Here is a 12,865-nt window from a genome sequence, read left to right as displayed (position 1 = left end):
ACTACTGAGCCATCTCTCCAGCCCCTAATGTATTCTTCCATTCGTTCCAACAACCCCATAATCTCCCCAGGCTGGCAAAGAAGGTTTATTCTCATCCTGAACTCTGTGGGGATCTGAAGTTCCAATGGTAAGATATCTTGCCCAGAGTTACATAGGCTGTGGCGGCAAGCCAGCACGGGCACTCTTCTGCTATGAAGGCCAACACTTTCTATGCCAACCAAGCCTCACAGGTAAGCCTAGAACCCTTGGTAACTTCCAGAGAAGTCCTTAAAGCTTTGCAGGCAACTGTGATTGACATGGGAGAGGAGCCCACATACTCATTAACCATAGCAGCAGCTGACGATTGGACAGTGCTGTGAAGGGTAGGGTTTTTTTTCCTTCCAAATATCTAGTTGTTTTATTTGTTATTAAATATATTGATAGTTGGTTGGAAAAGAAAAAAATGGGGGAGGGGAGGGAACCCGATCATCCCACACATGTCTCCATTGCTGCTGTGTAGAGACATTCTGCCAACGTCTGTCAACTTTGTTTATGTCAGATTGGGCAATTTGTCACTGATGCTGAATCTGCCAAAAAGAAACATGAACTAGATTGACAAGGCCTGGAGCTTCTCTCTCTCTCTCTCTCTCTCTCTCTCTCTCTCTCTCTCTCTTTTCATTATTCCAGATTGGAAAAAAAAAAAGTTGTTTCCCCGACAGGAAGGCTCATCTGTGGGTAAAACATGAACCAAGGGAGCTTGGGAGATGTGATTTTGGGTTTTGTGGAAACTTTTATCTCCAGGGGACTCTGCCTTCTTGATTGGCTCAAATTACCCTCCATTTTCAGTTGCGTTCTTTCCACGGAGCTGTCTGTTTTGAGGCCCACCTATCAGGGGCTATGTTGTGGTTGACTATTAAATATATTTGCAGCTGATGTTTCAAGGGGGAAAAACTGACAAAAGGAAAGTATCTCCAAGAAGGAAAGAAAAAAAAAAAAAAACAGGGCTAGACAGTAGCCATCACTGTACTCAGAAATCAAAGAACTTAATTCTATAAATCCAGCATTTAGGAGGCTGAGGCAAGAGGACTGCCAGGAGTTCAGGGCCAGCCTGGGACTGTAACATTAGACCCTGCCTTGAAGAAGAAGGGGAAAGGGGAGGAGGAACAGGAGGAAGGAGAGGAGGAGGAGGAGGAGGGAGAGGAAGAGGAAAAGTAAGCGCTTCCGCAAGGCATAGTTTTGTTTTTTTTTTTAAAGATACTTTCTTTATTTACATTTCAAATGTTATCCCCTTTCCTGGTTTCCCCTCCGAAAATCCCCTATCCCTTCCCACCACCCTCTGCTCACCAACCCACCCACTCCAGCTTCCTGGCCCTGGCATTCCACAAGGCATAGTTTTATAAGCCTTTAATCCTGGCACTCAAGAGACAGAGGCAGAGGGTCCAACTTGGTCTACATAATGAGTTCCATGCCAGTTGGGGCCACAGAGACCCTGTCTCAAAAAACGAAATAAAATGTATTAGCCAGGGTACTCTAAAGGAACAGAACTTATGGAATGAATGAATATATATGTGTGTGTGCGTGTGTGTGTGTGTGTATAACTCCATCTGGTCTTACATTCAATCCTCTCTCCTTGTCCTTCTGAGTTCTGGGATCACAGCCATGCACCGCCACACTCAGTAGGAAGTTAGCTCCACATACAGTAGGTATTCTTATAAGAATAGCCATAAGCTACTGGGAAAGGGGCTTTATGTTAACAACATAGGGTGCTGAGGGTGCAGCTCACTGGGAGAGTGCTTGTATGTGCAAGGTCCTGGGTTCAAGTTCCAGTGAAGAAAGGGAGGGAGAGAGGGAGGGAGGGAGGGAGGGAGGAAGGGAGGAAGGGAGAGAGAGAGGCAAGCAGGCAGGCAGGCTGGCTGGCTGACTGGCTGGCTAGCTGGCTTAAACCACAGCCTTGTAGACAGTAGGCACTCAAAAATGTTAGTTGTTTTTATTTCTGCCAAAGCCTGTTTTTCCAGATTTATAGAGCTGAGTAGGAAAAGAAGCTACCTCACTCACTAGGACAAAACTGTCAAACATCCTACAAGCTTCCCTAGTGTCCACGGAGGTCTTAGCCCTTGAAGGCCGCAGTGTGGCAGTTCAGCGTTCTGTCCGTTAGGGGGTGCTCAAGGACTGCTAGCGGAGGATGGGCCCGCAGGACCTTGGAACTCCAGCCAGCCACACTTCAGCCAGCATTGAAGGCAGGGGCAAGACTTTTAAACAGAACAGGGCACTAGCATTTGAACCAAACAGGGACAACAAGCCTGAGTGGCACGCAGTGTTAGCGGGAACCAGCTCTTCTGTAGATTCTCTTCCTGGTGGTCAGTCAGTTCAGCTCGGCTGTGACATTGCTAGCATCTAAACCTTTTCCGACCTCGCTGGCTATGAGAGATGAGTGATAAACTCAGGCCACAGGCAGATTCAGAGCTACTGGGAGTCAGAGTTGACCCATATGCAAGCTCACACTCTCTGAAGGCTGTGATATTGGGAGACTGGGGTAGCAGTCCGTGAGTTCAAGAGCAGCCTGGAGCTATATAGTGAGCGTAGGCCAGCGTAGGCGGCTTGATCCTGTCTCAAAAAAAAAAAAAAAAAAAAAAATTAAACAAAACAAAATAAAGCCGGAGCAGGCTTAAGGCATTCCTGTTGAGGCAACCCAAGCTTAGCCCTGAACTGTCAATCAAGAGATCACCTTGAACTCCAGTTCCTCCTGCCTTACCTCACAGTGCTTGGCTTTAACTGGGCTGGCCCCGTGGGTATTTCTACCTACTGACAACAGCAAAAGGGTTCTTTGCTCTCTTGCTCTATGATCAAGGCTATTTATAACAGAAAGAGTCTAAATGGGAGCTTGCTTATCGTTTCGGTGGGTGAGTCCCTGACCATCACGGCGAGGAGCAGGCTGCAGGCTTGGTGCTGTAGAAGCAGCTGAAAGCTCATATCTTGGGACAACCACCATAAGGCAGAGAAGGATGCTAATTTGGGAATAGTGTGGGGCCTGGCGAGGTGGCTCAGTGGTTAAGAGTGCTCTTCCGAAGGTCCCGACCATCCGTAACAAAATCTGATGCCCTCTTCTGGAGTATCTGAGGACAGCTACAGTGTACTTACATATAATAAATAAATAAATCTTAAAAAAAAAAAAAAAAAGGAATGGGAATGGACGGCCCCCTGAGTAATTACTCCTGCCTCTGCCTCCAGAGTCCTGAGATTTATAAAAGTGTGTACCACCGTCACCCAGCACCTGACCTTGACAAGAACAGCAGCCAGGACTCTACCCTGTTCCCTCTTCTGCAGCAGTTTGGCTTTTCCCAAAGGTTGGCACACCTGCCAAAGCCTGCAGTGATCTCTCTGCTTTCTGTTTCAAAAAGAAAGCCACATAAAATACTATATTTTTCATAGGTGCCCACAGAACCAGACAAGAAAGGAATTCACCAATGAGATGGAAAAATACAGACACAAAGCCAAATTTGTTTGTAACTCTAATTTTTAAAAGTATTCTATTCCAGAGGTCCTGAGTCTTATCTCAGCATGGCAGAAAAAGAATGGGAAATGAACAAAAGAAAAGCTGTCTACATTCCCAGAGCGCACAGAAGCGATCTGCAGGAATGCTAAGTGCTTACCTGGCAAGGGCCGGAAGTAGCAGCCGCGGGTAGAGCTAGCTGCTTATGGGAAGAGGAGACCAACTGGACTGTTTGAATTTTTCACAAGAATGTATTCATGTATTCTACATAATTAAAAATTAATAATAACACCCAAAATACTCTCCATGAACATACACTGATGCTAGCTAGGAATCTCCATGGATGGGAGATGGTCTTAGTTCTTTCCTATAATTTATGAGTCTCCTGCCGTGAGCATTTATGACTTGAGCTATCAAAGTTGGGGGAGGCTGGAGGAGAGATGAGGAAAGAGGCTGAGATATAAGTTGGTTGCAGAGGACTTTCCTACCATTGCTTTCATGGGGGGGGGGCGCCTCTGGGCTGGAGCCCAGCAGTGATAAAAATAAATATATAAAAGTACAATTAAGCTGAACATGGTCGTGCACACCTTTAATGGCAGAGCTTGGAGGCAAAGGCAAAAGCAGGCAGATCTCTATGAGTTTGAGGCCAGCCTGCCTGGGCTACAAGCAAGTTCCAGACCAGCCAGGGCTACCTAGCAAGACCTTATCTCAAATAAATAAGTTTTAAAAAGAAGAATGACACTCTCCCAGTCTCTTGTAACAGAGAGTCCATGGTGTCTAGAGTCTACTCTCCCAGGCCTCACTGCAGGTTTCCTGGTCCCCAGCCCTTCTCCATGGCCAGTAGCTCCCTTCTTGGTGTTCATTAAGCTCAGGAAAAGCCCCCATAGTAGGTGCAGACCATGTTGGCCCATAGGAGTGGAATGTGGGCATCCTTGGCTTGTGCTTGTCAATCACTCTCCTTGTTCAACTGCCCCCTGGAAGCCTTCCTGCTCCTCCATGGGTAATGAGAATCATTGCTAGAATTTACATTGTTCTGAGTGCGTTACAAAGGAAACGGACAATCCTGGGATACAAAGTGAGTTCGAAGCCAATCTTGGGCAATTTAATGAGACCTTGTCCCAAAATGTAAAGGCTTACCTAGCATGTTATGTTTGAGGTCTTGGATTCGATTGCCAGCACTGAAAAAATAAGTAAATAAATAAATTAAAAAAAAAAAGAAAAGAATACATCCTTTCCTTCCCACCCCTGCCTCCCCAGAGTGCCACCACCAGTGCTTGTCCTCATGGAGATGTGTTTAATAAGGTTCCATTGTGCTGGATGGCGGTGGCTCACGCCTTTCATTCCAGCACTTGGGAGGCAGAAGCAGGCGATCTCGAGAGTTCAAGGCCAGCCTGATCTACAAAGCAAGTTCTAGGACAGCCAGAGCTACACGGAGAAACCCTGTCTCGAAAGAAAAAAAAAAAAACAGAAACAAAATCAACCAAACCAACAAACAAAAAGACCCCACTGTGTGTCTAGCTTTGTTCTCTAGTGGCTAGCAAATAATAGCGACAGGCCTGGACCCCAGGTCGGAAGGCAAAGGCGCCACACCTGGTAGAAGACCCAGAACTGGGATTAACCCCTGTTAATCAGGGGTTATTGGAGCCTTAATAACCATGGCTGTCGGTTTTGACCTGGAATTTTCCAGCATGGTTGCTACTTTCTGAATGCCCTTGGGTGACCTTGCTTCCTTGCCTATTTTAAGGTGAAAAGTAAGGGCAATATACATCAAATTATTCCTAGGCCTGACAAAGCCGGGCGTGGTGGCGCATGCCTTTAATCCCAGCACTTGGGAGGCAGAGGCAGGCGGATTTCTGAGTTTGAGGCCACCCTGGTCTACAGAGTTCCAGGATAGCCAGGGCTACACAGAGAAACCCTGTCTTGGGGGGGGAAAAAAAAGAAACCAAGATAGAAAGTTATTACATTGTTTTGCACGCTAACTCAAAAACAAAAACAAAAACAAACAAACCAAAAATACCAGAATGTTTTGATGAAGTTACAAAACACCTCTTGCTGCCGTTATACAATGGTCTTTAAATGGGGTCCTAATTTGCTTTCTACTTCTAAGATAAAACACCATTACTAAAAACAAGATGGGGAGGAAAAGGTTTCTTTCAGCTAACAGTTCACAGTCCATCACAGAGGGAAGCCAGGGCAGGAACTCAAGGCAGGAACCTGGAATTAGAATTGACACCAAGGCTATGGGAACACTGCTGGCTGGCTTGTCCCTCAGGGTTAGATAAAATCACCCAGGACCACCTACCCTGAAATGTCTCCTTCCACAGTAGTTGGGCCTTCCCACATAAATTAGGACAATACAATGGATACATTTTATTTTTTCTTCCTTTTTAAAAAAGATTTATTTATTTTATGCACATGCGTATACTGTAGCTGTCTTCAGACACACCAGAAGAGGGCCTTGGGTCCCATTGTTGAACTCAGGGCCTCAGGAAGAGCAGTCAGTGCTCTTAACCACTGAGCCATCTCTCTAGCTCTTGAAGCAGGATCTTTCTCTGTCACCCAGGCTGACCTCAAACACCTAGCTTAAATATCTATAATAGCATTGACAACATTTCTTGTTTTAATTTTTATTTTATGTGCACTGGTGTTTTGCCGGCATGTGTGTCTGTGTGAGGGTGTCGGATCCCCTAGAACAGAAGTTACAGACATTTGGGAGTTGCCATTTGGACGCTTGGAGTTGAACTAGGGTCTCCTGGAAGAGCAGCCAGTGCTTGTAGCCAATGAGCTATTTGTCCAGGCTCTTGACCACATTTCTTCACAGCAGGTATCAGAACATAATTTTTTTTTAATTATTTTTGATTTGAGAGAGAGAGAGAGAGATGGGGGTGTCGTGGAGGAGGAATTACAGTGGGCAAGTGAGCTTCCTGAGTACGGTCCACCGTAATGCACAGCTGCAATGGGTGCAGGCACGCCCCCCCGCCTTGGAGTTTGTCCCTGGATTGCTTCTTTTTTTTTTAAAGATTTATTTATTAATTTTTTATGTATATGAGTACACTGTAGCTATACAGATGGTTGTGAGCCACCATGTGGTTGCTGGGAATTGAACTCAGGACCTTCAGAAGAGCAGTCAGTGCTCTTAACCACTGAGCCATTTCTCCAGCCCCCTGGATTGCTTCTTGATGGTGCTGTGCCTTCTCATGTTTTATAGTCGTCCTGTATCTAGCTAGCATGGTGTGAATGGGAAGACCCTCACTGCCTCTAGCCTGGTGTGATTGCGTCATGGGGGACATGAAGTCCTCTCTATTGGGCAATTTTCCTGAAGATCAGTATGAAGATGAACTTGCATCGAATAATGCTGTTTAAATGAATTAATGACTTTACAGAAGCCCTGCTTTAATGTAAACAATTTTCGGAAGTCAGGGTAGGAAGACTCAGGAGATGGTTTAGATTGTTTTGCCAGAAAGCTATAACAAGGACAGAAATAACAGTGGAAATTGCCCCCCTCTTTGTAGAGCTGTGAGGGCTGTACAGGCTAGAGATGGAACACAATGAGATCCGGCACATACGTGTGCTTGTGGGGAGAAAACTAGGTTTGAGCAGGTTAATGATCAAAGAAAACGTTCCCCCTGGGTTGGGTCTTTAGCCAATTTCCAGATTGGCTAAAGGAGGCTTCAAAAACTAAGATGGAAGATAATGACTTATTTCTTGGGAACAACTCGCTACAGTAGACTTGGCTTGCTTAGACTTTGTTAATCGATGACAAAAGAATTAGTGCGGGGCTGGTAAGATAGCTCAGAGGTTAAGAGCACCCGACTGCTCTCCCGAAGGTCCGGAGTGCAAATCCCAGCAACCACGTGGTGGATCACAACCATCCGTAATGAGATCTGACTCCCTCTTCTGGAGTGTCTGAAGACAGCTACAGTGTACTTACATGTAATAAATAAATAAATAAATAAATAAATAAATAAATAAATAAATAAATCTTAAAATAAAAAAAGAATTATTGCCTTGGGGTTCAGATGGATTTGTGGAAGGAAAGATAGGCAGGAAGTGTTTAGTTAGGTGTGGGTTTCAACGGAAGAAGACATAATTAGTAACCATGTTGCCATTTCCTTTTGTATAATAATGTTAATCTGTTTTCCAAGAATATGTTTTTGTGCTGATTTTTTTTTAAGATTTATTCAACTTAAGTATGTAAGTACACAGTTCGTCTCTTCAGACATTTCAGACACACCAGAAGAGGGCATCAGATCCTGTTACAGATGGTTGTGAGCCACCATGTGGTTGCTGGGAATTGAACTCAGGACCTCTAACTCTTAACTCTAACTCAGCTCTTAACTGCTGAGCCATCTCCCCAGCCCCTGATTTTTTTTTTTTTTGAGACTATGTAACATGTGCCTATAAGTTGATCTTTTTTTCTTCTTTTTTTTTTTTTAAATATTTTTTATTAGGTATTTTCTTAAGAAGAGATTTTTTTTTCTGGGGTTGTATAAAAAAAGCTAAGAGAAAAAATAAAGTTGTTGGAGCCCTGATTCATCCACCAGTTGTGTGTGTGTGTGTGTGTGTGTGTGTGCATATATGTATGAGTGTGTGTGTGTCTTCCCCCTTTTTCACTGGCCCCAGAAAATTAAGTTTTGTTCCCTCAGAGAAGTCCTCTGTGTGATTAGCCGCCGACCCCACTCTGGGGGCTCAGCACCTGACCTATGGAAGTTGGCCTTCGCCAAGAGGACAACTTTATGGAGTTAATTCTCTCCTTCTGCCTTTTTAGGCATTTTACAGCTCAAACTCAAGCTGTCAGCCTTGCATAGTAAGAAGCACTGAGCCATCTTTCCAGCCTGAATTTTAAAAAATGAAGTATTTACTACAAATATTAAATTGCAAGGTATGGACTTAAGAAAGGAGTCAGACAGCACAGAATTAGACATTAAAGATCTCTATCTCTCTGGAAGTAGGGATTTTCTTTGAAGGAAACCATTTGTTGTGGGTAGAGTTTTGGGTTTTTTGGGTTTGTTTGTTTGTTTGTTTGTTTTTTGCCAACTTGACACAACTTAGAGTTACTTGAGAAAAGAAACCTCAGTTAAGAAAATACCTCCAGGGGCTGGAGAGACTGCTTTTCCAGAGGTCCCGAGTTCCATGGTGGCTCACAACCATCTGTAATGGGATCCGATGCCCTCTTCCGGTGTGTCTGAAGAGAGTGACGGTGTACTTATATACTATATATATCTGTGTGTGTGTGTGTGTTGTGGAGTGTATGATCCTGCTTCAAAAGCAAAAGCTAACTAAACAAGCAAAGAAAACAGGCCTTCCATATCAAATATCCCCAGTTTAAAGCATCCTAAATATGTCACACCCCGTCTAGATGTTTGAGGAAATTCTCAAAAGCATTCTCAGGGTCAGGAATTAGAGCTGTGCTCTGACCTCCGAAGGAAGGAAAGATGAATGTCCTTAAACAAACAAAAATGAGCCTCGGGGAAATGGGCAGCGGATGCTTAGAGCAACCCACAACTCCGAAGTCTTTCCCCAGGGGCAGTGTGTATGTCTGTCAGGCTAAGCTTGGAAGCCTCAGCACAGTATTCAGCATTCAAGGAGCTTCATTTAACTTGTCGACTCTAAATCGCAATTTCCCCAGCTTGCAATGAAAAGAATTAACCAGCAGGTGGCAGTAAATGCCCAACAAATGGAGTCATTCCCTGCTTCAACTTTCAAGATGCTTGGATCTGCACTGTCCTGCAGGATAACCATGGTTAAATTATGCAGCTGAAATTTTCTTTTGAGATAAAATTTTATGTATCGAAGGCTGACCTCAGATATATTATGTAGACAAAGATCAAGGTGCTGAACTCATTAAAGTACTGAACGTTGTGAGTGCTGGGATTACAGGCATCAGTGAGTTGCGATAGTCTCCGGGACTGTTTGAGGGTGATAAGATACAGCAGTGTGCTGTCTCACATCTCTCCCCAAGTTTGTTTAGTAACATCATGTTGGTAGTGAGAAATTGGGCAATACTGGTAAGAGCTGTGTGATAGAGCATCTGCCTACTGTGTGTGAGACCCGGGTTCCATCCCCAGCACAGGAGCGAGGAGGGGGTGAGAGCTGGGGACTTAAGGTAATAAATAAATAAATAAATAAATAAATAAATAAATAAATAAATAAATAAGGATTGTCCAGTTGAAGCAAGCTGTATTCTGGGGTGCACCAGGGACTGGCCAACCAGCTGTCTCACTCTAAGTCTGGATTTGAGAGAGCGCTCCTCCCCCACTGGCCTCTTGAGGTCCTTTTTACAGGAGAGAGCAAGTGTTCACAGGGAGAGAGCTGGCTGTTCTACATAAGCGGTTGGGAAGATACCATGAAAGGGAGGGAACAGGGGCAAGGAAGTACATCGCGTGAATGGGGTCGAAAGTTTAGTGTATGGTGAAAAACACATTTTGCTATTTACATCAGCTCTAAGAAACAAGAACGTTTTGTTTTGTTGTTTTTCGAGACAGAATTTCTCTACGTAGCCCTGGCTGTCCTGCACTTGCTTTGTTGGTCTCCAACTCCCAGTAATCCTCCTGCCTCTGCCTTTTTTTTTTTTTTTTAATTTTTTTTTTAAAGATTTATTTATTTATTATATGTAAGTACACTATAGCTGTCTTCAGACATTCCAGAAGAGGGCGCCAGATCTCGTTGCGGATGGTTGTGAGCCACCATGTGGTTGCTGGGATTTGAACTCTGGACCTTCGGAAGAGCAGTCGGGTGCTCTTACCCACTGAGCCATCTCACCAGCCCTGCCTCTGCCTTTTGAGTGCTGGGATTAAAGTCATGCACCACAATGCCCAACTCAGGAATGTATTCTTTTTTTTTTTTNAGATGTATTTATTTAATGTATATGAGCATTTTATCAGCATGTATACCTGCATACCAGAAGAGGCCATCAGATCCCAATGTAGATGGATAAGAACCACCACGAGTTTGCAAGGAATTGAACTCAGGACCTCAGGAAGAACAGGCAGTGCTCTTAACTGCTGAGCCATCGTTCCAGTGCCCCAAGGACTTATTCTCTTTTTTTTATATATATTTATTTATTTTATGTATATGAGTACATTGTTGCAGTTTTCAGACACATCAGAAGAAGGCATCAGATCCCATTACAGATGGTTGTGAGCCACCATGTGTTTGGCTGGGAATTGAATTCAAGACATCTGGAAGAACAGCCAGTGCTCTTTACCGCTGAGCCATCTCTCCAACCCAGAATTTGTTCTTAATTACAAATAGAAACCTTAACTTCCAAGGACTTCACACAGGAACTTATGCTTTAACTACAAACAGAACCCTTAACCTGCACAAGACAAACAGGAATTTATTCTCAACTGTCTCAACTGCAAACAGAACCCTTAACCTGCAAGCCACATTTTTCCCACTTTGGTCTCCCATTGACTTGAAAGGTATGTTGTTCCTGTTTTGGTCTCTCTCACACACCTAGACATATCTGGAAAGAGGAGACAGGGCCTCACTATGTAGGGCTGGCTGGCCTGGAACTTCCTATGTAGACCAGGCTGACCTTGACCCAGGCCTAGACTCCCTGCCTCTGCTTCACGGTGCTGAGACTGGCCAGAGGCACTGTTTTCTATGCCTGGCAAGGAAGGAGAGATCTTGATTAAGAAAATGCCTCCAGCAGATTGGCCTGTGGGACATTCTCTTGATTAATGATGGATGTAGGAGGGCCCAGACCACTGTAGGGGTGGGGCTGGGCTGCCATCCTGGGCAGGTGGCCCTGGGTTCCATAAGAAAACAAGCTGAGCTAAGCCATGAAGCTCTCATTGTGAGTTCCAGTCCAGCTAGGGCTACATAGACAAGCCCTGTCTCAAAAACAAAACAACAACAACAACAACCAGATATATGTTATTCATTTGAAAGTAAGATCCTGGGCTGTTGATATAATATAGCTCGGTTGGTAGAATGCTTGCCTATTATCTGTGATACCCTGGACTCAACTCCCAGTACTGAAATAACCATGTTAGCGGGCGTGGTGACACACACGTGTAATCCCAGCAGTTGAAAAATGGAGGCAGGAGGATGAAAAGCTAAAGGTTGTCCTCAGCAACATAGCAGGAGAGAGAGAGAGGCCCCCTTAGGCTGTACAGTAAGATAGACCTGTCTCAGATGGAACAGCCAGGGAGGGGCTGGGGGCAGTGAGGAGGGTCTACATAATCCCTATATTGAAAAAATATAAACACCCCTTAGAAAAATGGTCACAAACAGAAAATAATGACATATGGCACAAAAGAAAGTGTGTGTGTGGGGTGGGGTGTCATGACTCTAGAGGTGACGGGACACAGATGAGGCAGACTAAAACCTCATGTAACGGCCAACCTTACTGAGAGCCCCAGACAATTTATATTCTGAGGGTTAAGAGAAGTGGCATGAGTAAAGTATCCAATTACTAGGGCAAGCTGCAGGTGACAGGCAAGCTGCATGCAGCACAAACATGCTTTTCCATAGAGGCATATAAACAAATAGCGATAGGCAGTTGCAAGCAATCATCTGAAGTGAACCCACTCCCAACTGCTATACCTGGGAGGGGGAGGAAAACTTAATCCAAGAACAACCCTCTTAGTCTTCCCTCCGAAACGTCACAAACCAGGCCTCCATCCTCTGCACTGTTCCCAACATTATCCAAGATAAGATCCCAAGCTCCTACAGAACACCCCACAGAGCTCTTAACACAGAATGGCTCTTCTAGCTCCAAGTTCCAAGGTCCTTCCACAGTCCTCCCCAAAGCACGGTCAGGTTGTCACAGGAATAACCCACTTCTGGTACCAATTTTTCTTCGTCATGTTTTCTATTCCTGCACAAACATCATGACCAAGAAGCAAGTTGGGGAGGAAAGGGTTTATTCAGCCTACACTTTCCACATTGCTGTTCATCACCAAAGAAAGTCAGGATTGAAACTCAAGCAGGTCAGGAAGCAGGAGCTGATGCAGAGGCCATGGAGGGATGCTGCTTACTGGATGGCACCACTCACAATGGGCCTTTCCCCCTTGATCACCAATTGAGAAAATGTCTTACAGCTGGATCTCATGGAGGCATCTCCTCACCTGAAGCTCCTTTCTCTGTGATAACTCCAGTCTGTGTCAAGTTGACACAAAAACCAGCCAGTACAATTGACCCCTTGTCAACTTGACACACAAACTCATCACTATCAACCCTTACTTTCTTATTTATCCTCAAGATGTTGTTCTTAAGAAACTGAGGTCATGAAGCCGGGCGTGGTGGTGCACGCCTTTAATCCCAGCACTCAGGAGGCAGAGGCAGGAGGATTTCTAAGTTCGAGGCCAGCCTGGTCTACAAAGTGAGTTCCAGGAGAGCCAGGGCTATACAGAGAAACCCTCTCTTGAAAAAATTAAAAAAAAAAAA

This window comes from Mus caroli, chromosome 8 (genome assembly GCF_900094665.2).
Source record: "Mus caroli chromosome 8, CAROLI_EIJ_v1.1, whole genome shotgun sequence".
In the NCBI taxonomy this organism is placed as follows: Eukaryota; Metazoa; Chordata; class Mammalia; order Rodentia; family Muridae; genus Mus; species Mus caroli.
The sequence above is the reverse complement of the archived record's forward strand: the minus strand, read 5'-3'. Positions refer to the sequence as shown.